This window comes from Pezoporus wallicus, unplaced genomic scaffold, assembly GCF_028554395.1.
Source record: "Pezoporus wallicus isolate ANWC-B61680 ecotype Strahan unplaced genomic scaffold, APGP_CSIRO_Pwel_v1 scaffold_3294, whole genome shotgun sequence".
NCBI classification, from domain to species: Eukaryota; Metazoa; Chordata; class Aves; order Psittaciformes; family Psittacidae; genus Pezoporus; species Pezoporus wallicus.
In genome coordinates this window covers 10,517,566-10,531,639 of record NW_026635478.1, presented here as the reverse complement: position 1 = coordinate 10,531,639, position 14,074 = coordinate 10,517,566, and the positions used below count along the sequence as shown (strand labels likewise).

Below are 14,074 nucleotides of genomic sequence, written 5' to 3'. Positions count from 1 at the left end.
GCTCATGCTGTGCACGTGTCAGACAGAGGGTAAGCAGAGGAGGCTTCTTGCCACCTTTTCTCCCGGCAGTCAAGCTGCAGAAAGGGGTGGCTGTCAAATGAGATCCAAGCAATACTACATTGAGAAAATGGAGACTTTTGCTTCCCCACTGTGAAGGGCTAGGAGGTTAGGATGTGTGCAGAGCTGCTGACCAGTGGGGTAAGCACTAACTGTTGTCAGATGTTTCCTGGAGAGGCAGCTGTGCTGGGTTTGAGGGGTCAGTGTTACACGCAGTGTGTGTTTCCATTGCAGGGCAGAGTGGCTTGTCTTGACCTTCACCATGTATTTCAAGAAACATTCCCTGTCTGGGAAACCGTGGCCGCCACCTTCTGTGCTGGTTCCTGTGGCTGGCTGAGCTTTGATTGCTTGCTGATGCTGTCCTCAGCAGCCACAGCCCTTCTGCCCAGATCCCTTGTTCCTGTGTGATTTCTTGGTGCTGGAAGTCCAAAGTCCATTGCCAGATGACTTGTCCTCATCGTGTAAATGGTCTGATTATAAAACATGGTAATCAAGCAGTCAATCAATCAGTTGATTCAGACATATGCATGTGTAGGAGGCTTAGCTCCTGGAGTGCTTTGGGATCAGAGGGGGTGGTGGAAGATACTTAAATACAAACTTTTGTGAGTCCTATTGCCTGTGGAATTTTCTTTAAAACATGTAGGAAGAATGTCATAGTAGCTTTTTAATTGAAACACAGACAGGCAGACATGAAGCAGGTGTGTGGGAAGGAGGAGTAATTTGAATTGTGCTCTGGATCCCGTGTAGCAGAGTCACTTTTTAGCTTTAAATAGAGAGGAGGGGCTCTTTCAGATCTTGTAACTTGAAGCCCTTCTTTTCTTCGTCAGATATGATTAGGCAAGGCAGAACTTTTGCATTCTTCCAAAAATGTTCCTGAAACAAAGCTTCCAGCAGGAGCAAAGCAAAGAAATGCAGAAAACAAAACACAGTGCAATGTGAATTTTTCAGGTCTTTAGGCACAGGATTGTATCCTGTTTAAATTCCTACACCATGTAATTGCATGCAAGCTGCTTCTTGAATTGGAAAAAGAAATGGGTGGCTATTGTAGAAAACCCTTGACTGGCAAGGTAAAATATCATTGCTGAAAATACAAAGTTGCGGGATTGGTATTTGTGTTTTCATCCCGGTTAAGAGGTTATTGTCTGGAAGGGACACAAATGTTTATGTTGTGCACCTCTCCTTCTTTTGTCTGTCTTTATGTTTATCTTGAACTACCTTTTTTTTCTTTTTCCCTGGGGATACTTGAAAGGTTCCTCCGAGGTTATCTATACTTCGCAGTGCTCTCTGTATGAAAGCAGAAACCCCGATTAACTTTTATCTCACCTAGTTTGCCTGGCCTCACACTTCTTAAATGATCATTCCAAAAAACGGGCTCTGGATCACGAGTGTGGTTTTCTGGGAGGTTGTTTCTTTGATACTGAAATTGAACTTGGATTGAACTCAGCTGGAGAAGTGCCCGCCTGCCCTCTGCTCAGGCTCTGTGGCACGTTTATCGGGTGTGAAGTAAGAGCAGCTGTTGCCCTGGTTGCCGTTCATGGGTGGTAATTTACCCTTCCAGCTAAACCCGAAAACCTCAACCCTTTCCCAGAAGTGCCAACAAGTCCCAGTTTTCACCCAGCATCCCTGAGCCTCCAGACTTCCCTCAGGGGCTGTCAGCCTTCCTGGCATCCTAATGCAGCTGGCAGGGTAAAGCACTTGGATCTCTGTGTCCTGTTCAGACAGGAGAAATACTGGGGTGAACGTCACAGCCAGCCCTATAGAAATTACTTATGAAAAGAGTCTTTATAGGTGAGGGCGTGCAAGAGAATTTTCCTTGTCTCTAGGGTTAGAGAGAGTCTGAGATTTTCTGGGGAAGTGGTGTGGTTGCCCAGCCAACAGCTAAGCATCACACAGCTGTTTGCTCACTCCCATCTGTGGGATGGGGAAGGGAGTCAGAAGGCTAAAAGCAAGAAAAGTTGTGGATTGAGATAAAGGCAGTTTAATAGGTAAAGCAAAAGCTGCTCACGCCAGCAAAGCAAAACAAGGAATTCATTCATCAATTCCCATGGACAGGCAGGTGTTCGGCCATCTCCAGGAAAGCAGGGCTCCATCACACAGAATGATTACTTTGGAAGACAAACACCATCACTCCAAATGTCCTCACCTTTCCTCCTTCCCCCAGCTTTATATGCTGAAGTATGATGCCATATGGTATGGAATGTCCTTTTGGTCAGTTGGGATCAGCTGTCCCAGCTGTGTTCCCTCCCATGTTTTTGTGCACCCCAGCCCACTCACTGAGTGGTGAGGTGAGAAAAGGCCTTGACAGTGTAAGCGCTGCTCAGCAGTAACTAAAACATCCCAACGTTATCAACACTGTTTCCAGCACAACCCCAAAACACAGCTCTATACAAGCTACTATGAGGAAAATTAACTCTGTCCCAGCCAAAAACAGCACAGGAAGTTCATTAGTAAAAACTGAGTTTGAGGAAGGAAGGAAGCAGGGGGCAGGAAACGTAGACCGCTTCCCTAGCAGCCTTTGAAACAAACTGTATCCTTGTGATGACAGCTCACAAGGTAGGGTCAAAGGCAGTTAGTTCACTTTTGAGGAATGCAAGTGTTCCCTTCTTCATTAGATAGCGAGTGGCCATACAGCTTGCCTGCGGTGTGGGCTGTGCATGTGTAACTCTGACTCTGTTGAGAAGGAAATGACTAAACTGTCTGTTAAACCACAGTAACAAGAACATCTTTGATATACCAAAATAGTCAGGGTAGAGAGGCTTGTGAATAGCTGTGGTGCTGCCAGCATGCCACGCTGGCAAGAACAATCAACTGGCTATCAGAGCTCATGAGGAGCATAACTCTCCTGTGCTTAAAGACAGTGTCAATGGAGGGAGACAGACACAGCAGTGTGGGGTGGGAGCTTCATTCTGAAAAACTGCCAGGACTTCCCTGTGCTGGAGAAGATGGATGAGGAAAGTGGGGCAGGATTGTTGACCGCCGCTGAAGTGGGTGTCAAGAGGGACAGAGCAGCGATGACAGCAAGCTGGCCCCACACAGCAGGGCGCTGTGTCAAAATCCTGCAGCCGCTGTGCTCCACATCTCCTTCCCCTCTGCCTGACTGCTGCCTGTGGGCACTCTGGGCAATGGGAATCCCAAAGATCTTGTCAATTTGTGAGCCTCACCTGGTTCAGTGGAGTCAAATATTTGTAATGAAGGGAAGAAGCTCTATCTAATTATAGGTTTTCCATTTCAGTGCTTGGTATTACTTTAAGCAGGCTAAAATAACACTGTTAACTATCTTCTTTTCCCCTATCATTGTAATTTCATACGTGACATTCTGCAGTACCCTTTATAGAAACCTCAAATATTGTTTTTTCCCTGCCCTACCACATTTTGTCTCTTTTTCCATCTGACAGATGTTTTTTTCCTGTGCTGCACAGGGCTCAGTACATAATTGTTCTGTTGCAATAGCCTGAAGCCCCAAGTCCTGTGACAAAGAGTCTGCTTGCACAAGCTCATATGTCCCGGTCATTTGTGTTTGGTGTAGGTTTTTTCCCCTGGTGTTTTTGTTCAGTCTAGTCTAAATACTGCTCTGAGAAGCAATGAGCCACCCAGTCATTTATGTGCCCTGAGACCATCTATTACAGCTTTTTCATATCTAGACCTGAAAATGACCCCTTTTTTGTGTGTGTGTGCTTGTCTCCATCATGCACGGGCTGAATTCTCTCTGTTCTAGTTTACACCTTCCAGATATTTGCAATTGGTCTTTGTTGCTCAAAGTCAACTTTATCTGTGTCACTTTAGACCAGCATGTTTTGGTTTTTTTTTTATCTTCTCTGTTTTCTGATCATGTTGCTTGCTTGTCCTGAGCTTGTATCAATTTGTCAAGGTCTGTTCTTGCTCTTGGTGTGATTTTTTGTTCAGAGAGCAGCATCTCCGCATGCTGATGCAATGTCTCAGGTGGGTTATACTGAATCATTCCTCGTTGTTTCAATCCTTCTGCCAGCTGTATTTCACTGAGTAGTCACATATGACTTACTCTTAAGTCTCTTCTAATGGAAGTTCATGTAATTGCCTAGGTTTGGAGGTTTTTTTGTTATTGGTCTGGGCTTTATTTCCCAAACTTCCCTTTTTCAAATTCAGAGTTTATCCAGAGCCTTCTCCTGGAACAGTTTTGTCTAGCTTCCCACACCAAATAGCTCTTATTTTGACCACGATCTGTAGATGAGAGTATCATGACTAAAACTTTCTGTCAAACCACAGTAACAAAGAACATCTTTGATTTACTAAAATAGTAAAGAGGCTCAGAAATAGCTGTTGGGAATGAGTTATAGGGTTGGTTCAGCACTATGGGCTGCTCTGACTTGACTTTAAACTCTGATCTCTAGACCTTCAGCAACATGGGGTGCTACTGGGTTTTTTGGAAGTCACAATAGTGAGAAGGAAGCCTTGCAAGGCATCGTTCACCATCTTCATTTTGTGTTATACAGATGTGATCAGCTGGGGATGTGGAGGGTAGGCACAGGCCCACCCAATACCAAGAAATAATGTTGCTGGGAATTATTTGGAATAAACAAGCTCATTTCCTCATTGTACATCAGTTGCCATCCTTGAATCTCTTGGTATTGGCTTTTTTAATGCTGTTATGTACGTCATCCACTGTGCTTCCTGTATCTGGTGTCACTTGACAATAAACTTCTGTAAGATATCACTGTTAAGTCACCTCAAACTTTTTAGTGATTAATTACATTTCTTAATTTCTTTCTCTTTAGTGTCAGAAGTTTATATGGATCAATGGTACTTGCTGAAGAGTGACAGTGGAGATCAGGATTAAGTCTGCTCCTCTGGGTGAGTAATCTAACCCACCACATCACTGATATCTATTGTCTACGCATCTGCTGTTTTTTTCTTGAAACCTTACATAACAGCTCCTTTACGCTTTTATTTCAAATGTCATTAAAATTATGCTGTATGTGGCTTCCAGCAGGAGTTGTAGAAGAATGTCATGTTGCTTCTGCTTGTATAGACATCCATTTACTTGGTATCTTAAAGGATAGCCATCACTTAACACAGCCTGAGCTGCTGGTTAGTTTCAGGGAGGCTTTCCACATTTTAAAGGTGGTGGATTTGAAGTCCACATACGGGCTGTGGCAGAGTAATGAAGTATATTTTGATTATCCAAGAGATAAAACTTTCAGTTGGACCTGTTCTGTGGCATATGATGGGCTCAGGGAGTACCAGTGCTCCAGCACAAGGCCCACTGGACTTGCCATTCCTGTGTGATGCAGCTGTGCTGGGCATGTGCAGTTAATCTGATTCAGCAGGTCTGTGTCAACATGCAGAGGAGCTGCAAAGAGCTTTCAGATTACCAGGGCAAGTTCATGTGAAAACACATTCAGCAAGATAGACTTATCAGTTACATTAGCCCTTGGAAATGACCTGGTTTAGGTGACTTCAAGGAGCAGCATTTTGCATTCAGTCTAGACTGATTTGATCCAAGTAGCCTAGTGCATGTAAGAGCTGGCAGTCTTGTTTCAGGACTGGTTATCTCTCATCTACTTTGGTTTGGATATTGCAGTATGATATAGCATGCTTTAGCATCCTAAATTTCATCTGGAGAGCTGTGTCAAATTGCTGCATCTGCACTTCAGCCATGCACCCACCCCACAGATGGGAGGTGCTCACCCTGTAACACCACCACTGAGGTCCCAGCTCCTTGCTGGTCCCTGCTGACTCATGCTGCTGGACTCTTTCATACTCAGTACAGCCACTTGCTGTCTACTAGCATGCTGCATCCTTTGGTTCTCCTGGCTTTTTCATTGCCGCTCCCTAGTGCTGTTCTGCATCCCTAGCCTCACTGCTGGCACAGGGTGTGCAAGGACTGGTGTGTAATTTGGAATATTATTTCCCTTCTTTTACTCCCTTTCCCTCTCCATAGCCTTTGAGGTGCCTCTTCTTGGATTTCTGGCCCTTCCCACACTAAATCGCTGTGTGTGAGCCCTCCATGGGATTCACAGACTGTTCAAGGTCTCACACTGGACCTGGAAAGAAGTGGATGCTGCTCCTTGTTTATCATGAACCCTAAACTCCAGTGCCAAACGCTTTTATTCCCTGGGTATTTAATCAGAGGTCTGCTGGCTCCAGAAGTGGTTATGCTCTACTGTCTCCCATCCTGGTCACATTTCTTCAGTTTTATTGCTGCTTATCACAGTTGCAGGGATTGCACTCCAGCTGGCCCTGCACTCCAGCTTGAATTGAGTCAGTCATAGCTGTAAAAGCATCATTAGAAGTCCGATGTTGGCTGGCTGCCATGCTCTGCTGGATGTGTTTGGAGACTTTTGATCTGCTGGCATCACTGTGTAAATGTCTTGCCTGTGCTTGAATTCTCTACCTCTTTGCTCTCCAGATGCTGTGCTGGTTCCCCTCCTCAGGAGCAGCAGAAGTTTTAGGACCTAAATCTGCTTTGTTTTCCCTGTCACTTGAGCTATTGCTTCAGGGAAAGGGATGTGTGTCCATGTCCATCCTAGGCTGTTAGGAGCAGGTGCTCAGTTCTTCTTTCTCCATTCTGGTAACTCCAGCGGTGGCATGTTTCTGGTATTTGGAGGCATGCTGTTTGAGTCAGGCCTGTTGCCCTCAGCAACTGGTCTGGAAGGCTGGAGCTGATTTCTCTGACTGCTGCTTGCTTTCTCTGTTAAACAAATAAGTAAGAGCCTCTCCTAACAGGATAGCAAGAAATTCCCGTGCCTGACTCAGCACTTACAGGAGCAGTGGGCTGTGTTTCAGGCTGCTGTCTGTTTCTCTCAGCCAGGAGCACGGGCTTTCTCATTGGGTTGCCTCAAGTTCAGCCCAGATGTCTGAGCTTCAATTTCACCACACAGAATACACGAGTGTGTTTCCAGTAGAGTTTTTGTGCCTTTGCCTGCTGCCTCTATTTAGCTGTAGAAGCACGGTTTCCCATCCTATTGTCCCCCCCCCAGCAAGCACTGCGTTAAAAACATGGTGTGCTGTCAGTCCAACCATGGACCACAGTAAGGCAGGATTTATGAATAACCCAGAAAAGCTAAATAAGACTTTTAAAACAAGCCTTAGTGGAGAGAGATGCTTTAGTGTGGTGTCATGAAGACACAGAAACTTAACTATGTCCGTGTAGCCAGATTCAGTAGTAACTTCCTGTGGCAGCTGCTTTCCTAGCGGATTTTTGGGTACATGTTCACCTTCTCCACCAGTTCTTGGGACTGCCTTGAGTTAAAGTCTGTGCTTGGTGGCAGCAGGTTGTCTGAGTGTCCTGAACTGAGATAAGGGTGCGCCCATGCAGCACTGAAATAGCACATGTCCAGTCCACCCTGTTACAGTGCCTGTGTGCAAATAGCAGAGATTAGTATTTGATGATGTTTTTTGCCATGTTGAATATGGGAAGGAAAGAAGTACAAGGCTATTTCTGTGTACTCAATATTACCTTTATTAGCACTAGCTGACTTGTCCTGCAGAGTCCAGCCCACACACAGCTTTTCTTGGGCTTTTAATAGTTGTGCTGAACTCAAAATAGTGACGATTTAAAACATTCCCCAGAGCCTGTGTCTGCTCTCCATGTTTAGGGGAGCTGTAATGCTCCCTGTGGCTGGGGCACAAGGATTCCCCAGGCCATCCCTAGCCCTGTTCCTGCCTGGTTGCTGTAGCAGAGGGGCTGTACTGTGTGCGCAAGGGCAGGCATGGGCAGAGGAGCCCTGGGAGCAGAGCATGGCAGTGGGGCAGGTGTGAGGCACAGCACAGGCTACACGGCCACAATTTCAGGGTGTGTAGGGCAGGGGTATTGCCTTCATGCTGACGTGTTAACCCGAGGCTGCTGCACAGCAAATGGTCCAGTGCAAAGTAAACTTACTTACTTGTAAGAAATGTAATGCCTTCCCCTTGCCCAGACCTCCCTCTGTCATAGCCCAGTGTGTTGTTGGAGCGGTATTAGGGCATTAAATGATATGGGGATGCTGGTCAAAGGTCAGTTTTGATCTAATTTGCTGCTGGGTTCGGTAGGAGTTAAAGCCACTGATCTATTTTTTAATTTCCGAGTTAACATTTCTCTTGTGTGAATGACACCCCGTGTCCTGTATAAGCCTGTCAGCTGAGCAGTGATCCTGGACTGGAGGGGATGGGGAAGGAGAGTGCCACCCTGGTGGGGGTGGAAGGAGGCAGGGTTTTTCGGGTTGCTTTTTCCTCCCGTCCTTCTGAGAGGCAGTATTGCTGCTTGCAGAAAGCTGGATGTTATTACACTTGTTGCATTTTATGTAATGTGGTTTGGGTAATATAACTTAACATTACACTCACCCACAGTACTGATGGTGTCTCTAATATATGTAAATCTCTGCAGAGAGAAAGGGAGTTGTATTTATGTGTAAATAGTTAGCGTACTGCCCTGTTTATCTAGCATGTGACCTCTGTTGCACACTGTATTTCCCTGCCTCCCTCCCATCCGGTCCTTTTTATTTAATTGACTTTCCCAGTCCTGACAGTTGTTTTAGATCCAGAAAACATAAATTCATCCCAAACAGAGCTTTGAAATCTCATTTCATTTCTTTTATTACTTCTTTGAGAAATTCTTTTTGCTCTCTTCCAAGACTGAGAATGTGCCGTTTCCTCTGTTTATTTAAACAAGCTTATTTTGTCTGCAGAAACCTTGTCAAATTATATGTTTCTTTTCTACATTTATAATCCTGTGAGGTTTATGTATTGGGAATTATCTTTGTGAGCTGGAAGAAGATTGTCTAATCTTTTTTAAGATGTCCCACTTTCTGAGTATTGCATCTCATTAGGAATATAGTTGGCTGTTTGCGCGGCATTCTTTTTCCTCTATATAGCTTGGGGGAGAAAATATATCATTTCATCATCTAGTAATAATGCTTGGCACTTTGTTTGCATCTTCAAAGAACTATATGGCTATGAATTGAATAATTTCTATAACATTGTGTAGTAGTTTCTCATTGTTATTTTACAGATGGGGAAAGTGAAAGAGAAATCAAGTGACCTTAAACCACGAAAGGGGAAAGAAAATCAGCTTGAGTTCCCAGCTTCTTGACTTTTGCTATTCTGTGACAGCGCCGCACATTTTTCCTTTTTAAACTACAGAAGAGGAAAAGGAAAAAAAAAATTGAGGAAAAGGGAAGCTGTTTATCTTTAACGATTTTGCCTAACTTTGTGAGCTATTTAGTTACATGTGTTTGCTGGTGGTGGGTTTTTGGTATTTGTTTTTAAGTGTGTCATCTAACTTCACTGATGTGATTGTCACTTCTTAGTGTGTGGTTGGAGGTATGCGAGGAATTGTCTGGAGTTTATAAAGGCAAAACAGTGTGTGAATTGGATTAGGGTTGTTGGGGAGGGGAGGGTGTCACTTCTGCTCCTTCCCTCCTCTTCCCTCTTGAACCAGAAGCAGGGGAAGCCTTTTCTGTAGTATGTGAAATATTTTTTCCCCATCTTGTTTTCCATCTGAGACTGAGATGGGAAAATTGAGCCATCCTAAGTGGGGACTGTGTTAACACATGGCATATATAGAAACGAGTCCTCGTCTCATCTACCGCAAGCCATGCTAGGATTTATTTTTTTTCCCCTTCATGGGCTGCAGTGGAAGCTGTTGGCTTAGGGTGGTGTCTGGGATTACTTCATTTACAGGAATAATGTTATACAACTGCTGTAGGCTGTAGGACTTGATTTACAGTTGCTTAGTTAGCTAAGAAGACCCCCAAATGTGTTGCATGCCATGTAGAAAAAAATGAGTGCTGTAAGTAGTGAACTGTGGGATTATGATTTCTGTTACACAGGAGGTCATGGTAACACTTTTGTTGACTGCTTATTCAAAGTTAGTTAAAACTTCATTTTTTCAGGACTTCTGGCTTTTTACAGCGGTGCTTTGGAGCACCGGGGAGCATTAGAATGGTTCAGTGCTCTTGGGGAGGACAGATAACCTTCTTGGTGAGAAGTGGCTTGGTGCAGAGGAGCACAGAAATTGCACAAAGAATTTTTTCATCTTTCTTTGCAAAATCCCATGGCGGCTTCTCCACAGGTTCTCAGAGTTTCCCTGGCCACCTTCTGCCTGGCTTCAGGTGCCTTGTTTGGTAAAACTTCTGGCTAATATCTACATGATTTAACACAGCTTTATTCTGGGCATGCCCTGCTGGTGAAAGCAGTGGAGAGAGCAGCTTTCTGCAGCTATGCTCTCTATCTGGGGATGTAAAACTTTGCTGAGCCTTTTTTAGGGGGGGGTCAAGATTTAATTCCAAGATTATATTTAGTTTTCTGTTTCTGATGGGTGGGACAGATATCCTGAGGCCTTAGATGAGACCTTCAGTGATGGGCAGCAGCACCAAGGCATCCTAGACAGTATTTTTTCTTCAAGTCCCTGTGTAGCTGATACCTTATTTGTATGTCCTCCTTTACAGTGTTGAGCAGATCTATCCTGAGCCACAGCATGCTCACAGTGCTCTGATTTCATCCAGTGTTTCTCGTGATACCCAAATTGCTGATTACTTGTCAGCTGACTTTCTGAGGAGCTGAATGTGGCTTTTCATCAGTCTGGATGGTTTTCCGTTTCTGGGCTTGGGGAATCCTCAGGGCTGGGTTGGGACCCAGGCTTTGCAGCAGTAGGTGCAGAGCAGTTGGTATGCAGGCTTTCATGCTTTACTTGCAGGGAGCAAGCACTTGTGCTGGGGTCTTTGTGTCTCTGTCATCTGACAACTTTCTTACTAGGCTTTGATTTCAGAAGAAACCTCAGCAGCTCAGCATGTGATGACCTGTGTGTTTGCCTTGGGCTGTTTTGTTGTGGTGATTTTTTTTGGTTTTAATTTGGGTTTTGTAATATTTTGAGGTCTTGTATCCAAAACTGGTGAGAGCTTCCAAGAATGTGTTCAGGGCAAGTTGCTCAGATCACACTGATACCCTTACCAAGGAATTTTTTTTGAGATACTTCAGTATCACTGCGTGTTACTTTGGTATTTGAAATTAAAGAGAGGGAGGGAGCTACTATGTAGGGAACTATGTACTTCTTCGTTCTCCTCCCCCCCCCCCCTCCTGTGCAAATTCACCAAAATTCAGGTAACTTCTCAGCTGTGAGAAGAATTGTGTGCTCTTCTGCTCAGCAGAGCCTTGAGAGTTGGATGCTGCATCTGGCCCCACATGGCAGCAGCTCTGCAGGGCACCATTGCCCCGAAGTCCAACAGAATAATTGTGGGGCTGAAGAGGGCTTCTCCTGCTGTTGCCTTGCTGCGGCTGTGCTATGCACAAGAGCTGGGGGCAGAGTTGTTTGGGATTTGGTTGTTGGGTTGTTTTTTTTTCATGCTTCCTCCTAGCTCTTTGCAAGTAACAAAGATGAGGGAGAAGCTGTCATGTATTACAGACGGATCATGAACATCATGGGCACTCAGGAGACTGGGAGAGTATCAGGAGAAGGAAGAGAGTGGTAGGAGAAGGGACATCAGCTTGAATGGAAAGAAAGAAATGGGAGATGGCAGCAGAAAGCTGATCACAGCCAGAGTGGAGGGCAGGTACTGTGGTGGGTACCTGAGCCAATACAGTTCCCCATAGTGAACTTGATTACTGACCTCTGCAGTTATATTAGTTTAACTAAGAAACTCTATTCTGAAATAACATGAGGGAATACAGAGTATTTTTTGACTTTTAAGATCTTAAATTTGCAACCTCCACTTTAAACCTGCCTGCCCAACTGCCCATGTCCCAACACCCTCATGTAAACCTTGGACTTCTTGTTTCCCCCTTTTTTATAGTTTTGCTTAGCGTAGTATGTTTATGACATACATGACTCTGGGATTTGGGGTGGATTTGGGAAAATGCTAGGATTAGCAAGACAGGTGATAATCTTTGATTGCAAAATTAAGCAGTATGAATTGACATTCAAGGGAAGCAACCTCAACTGATGGTTTAGGAGGAAAGTGTGTTGTGCCATGGGGTGTGTAGGATGCCAGCAGGCACATGCCTTCCCTTGGGACTGGCTGGGGCTTCAAGGTGATGGCCCAGGTCTGTGGATGGCTCTTGCTCAAAGGGGCATGGAAGAGGCATTCTTTTTTTGCCTGGGGCATCAAACTGCTGTTAGAAAGTGCTGGAGACTTTTAAGGTCTTGAACGGAAAACCATCTTTCCAGCTGTCCTTGCAACAAATTGGCCAGTTCTTTGCTTCTCTTGTTTTTGAAAGGCTGAGTTGATGCTGAAAAGGTTTGACAAGTGATAACCAGGGAGCCTGGCTGTGTTCTCTTTTTTGATTAAAGCTATAAGCCAGCTCTCTGAAGTTAACAGAGCAGTAGCTTCCAGGTGAAAAGCAAGGGCCACTCTTGGCAGCAAGACCGCTCCAGAAACCTGCTGGGAGCAGGGACTGGGGATGCAGACTCTCCTGGCAGCAAGGGCAGTACAAATGGTGCTGGTTACAACTGGGGATGGGCTGAAGCAGGAGCACTGTGTTGAATCTTCCTGAGCCTTTCAGTTTGTCTGAGGCTCAGATCCATACTGCATAAAATTGATGTTTCTCTCAGCCTGCTTATCTGCTGGCCAGCCCATACGCTCACTCCCACATGTTCTCTTATCTTGAAACCGGAGATGCACCTGAAATTGTCCTTTCAGGATTTGGAAGCTTTTTTTGATAAAGCTGTCTGTCTGCAAGTGTTTTCAAGGACTCATCACACTTTTAAATCATGGTATTAAAATAATTGCCTTTGAAATGAAGGGAGTATCATGTGCCCTACATCAGAAATTCCTCTTAGTGCTTATTAAACTGGTATATAAATGTCATGGCTTACATCCACGCGGTGTTTATACTGAATTTTTAGCTGTATCAGTATCTTACTCTCCAGAATAAATGCCATATAATCCTGTTATGAGCAATATTCTTAATTTAGATACCAAAAATAGGACATAGACAAATCTGAGTTACTGTAAGAAAGGAGGAAAGGAAGTAGTCCTGCCTTATGAGAAAAGATCAAATTGAATTGAATCATCTAGTGTTTAATGGTGAGACTAGAGAGTTCAGGCAGTTTCATTAGGATAGCACAATGATTGCCGTACTTTCTCCTATCTTTGTTTGTTTGTTAGTTTCCTGAAGGCCTGATTCTCCTCTGATGTATGTCTGCTGAGGTGTGCAACGAGGTGGTAGGTTAGCAAGCACCCTTCTTTCATTTTCCTCCCCCTGAGCAGATCAGTGCGCAGTGATTTGAGTAAGCAAAGCAGTAGGGACTTAGCTTATCCCCCAGTACTAAACCCCTGGTTTGAGAGAGATGAAGTAGTTCCTCAGAGACCTACAGTGAGTAGCACTGGTGAGGACAAGATGTGCATTTTGGGAGCAGAATCATCCTTTCTATGGCAGGTAAGTGTCATCCAAGAGCTCAGATATCTGAAACATCTTCCTTGTTTAACCAAGCCAATATTCTGATGCCTGCAGGTTCCTTTTCTCATGCCCTTAGCATCTGTTCTTAACCACAATGAAACTAATAATCATATAGGCATCAATAGTTAATCAGTACCTGGTAAACTAAGGAAACTAATATTGCCGGCTGTGTGCCCTGCAGGTTGACAACTGAGTAGCCAGCATTTTGCTCCTTGCCATGAGTGGCAAAGGCTGTTAACTTTTGGCGGAGTTGCTGTCTGTGTGCTGGCGAGGTGGGTCAGCTTCCTCCCAGACACCCAGGCACTTCAGTGGAAGCTTTGCCTGACTCATTCCTTTCTGCAGTCACAGCCTGAACTCCCACCATGTGAGCTCTCTCATATGATAGAGCAGCCTTTGTTTGCCCTGATTCATTTTTTGTTTTGTTTTCTATATGGAGTCGATTGGTCACAGTGGTTCTGTGTAACCTGAAGAAAATATCACCTAGAAATATCTTCATCAAGAAGTTGCTTTTTTGTGTGATGGCACTTCACATCACTGAACCAGAGTGATCTAGAGCAAGATCCATATTGGAAGAGAATATGTCTTTGTTGCAGATTTGAGTTTTGTACCTTTGGTTTTTCCTTTGGACCCAAACACCCCCTCACCTCACCACTGTAGCTGTGCTCCA

At 44.6% G+C, this 14,074-nt stretch overlaps 1 protein-coding gene across 17 annotated transcripts in view; it reads left to right on the top strand.

The window, feature by feature from the left end:
• Positions 1–14,074, top strand: part of PPFIBP1 (PPFIA binding protein 1) — a 112,230-nt gene that overhangs the window by 27,818 nt on the left and 70,338 nt on the right. For 16 of the 17 annotated variants that reach the window (XM_057427675.1, XM_057427648.1, XM_057427612.1 and 13 more), the window contains exon 2: positions 4,809–4,884. The gene's annotated coding sequence lies outside the window, so the exon portion shown is untranslated. Of the gene's footprint in view, positions 1–4,808; positions 4,885–6,722; positions 6,740–14,074 lie in introns of those variants that run through there. The other variant, XM_057427602.1, reaches the window with a different exon arrangement.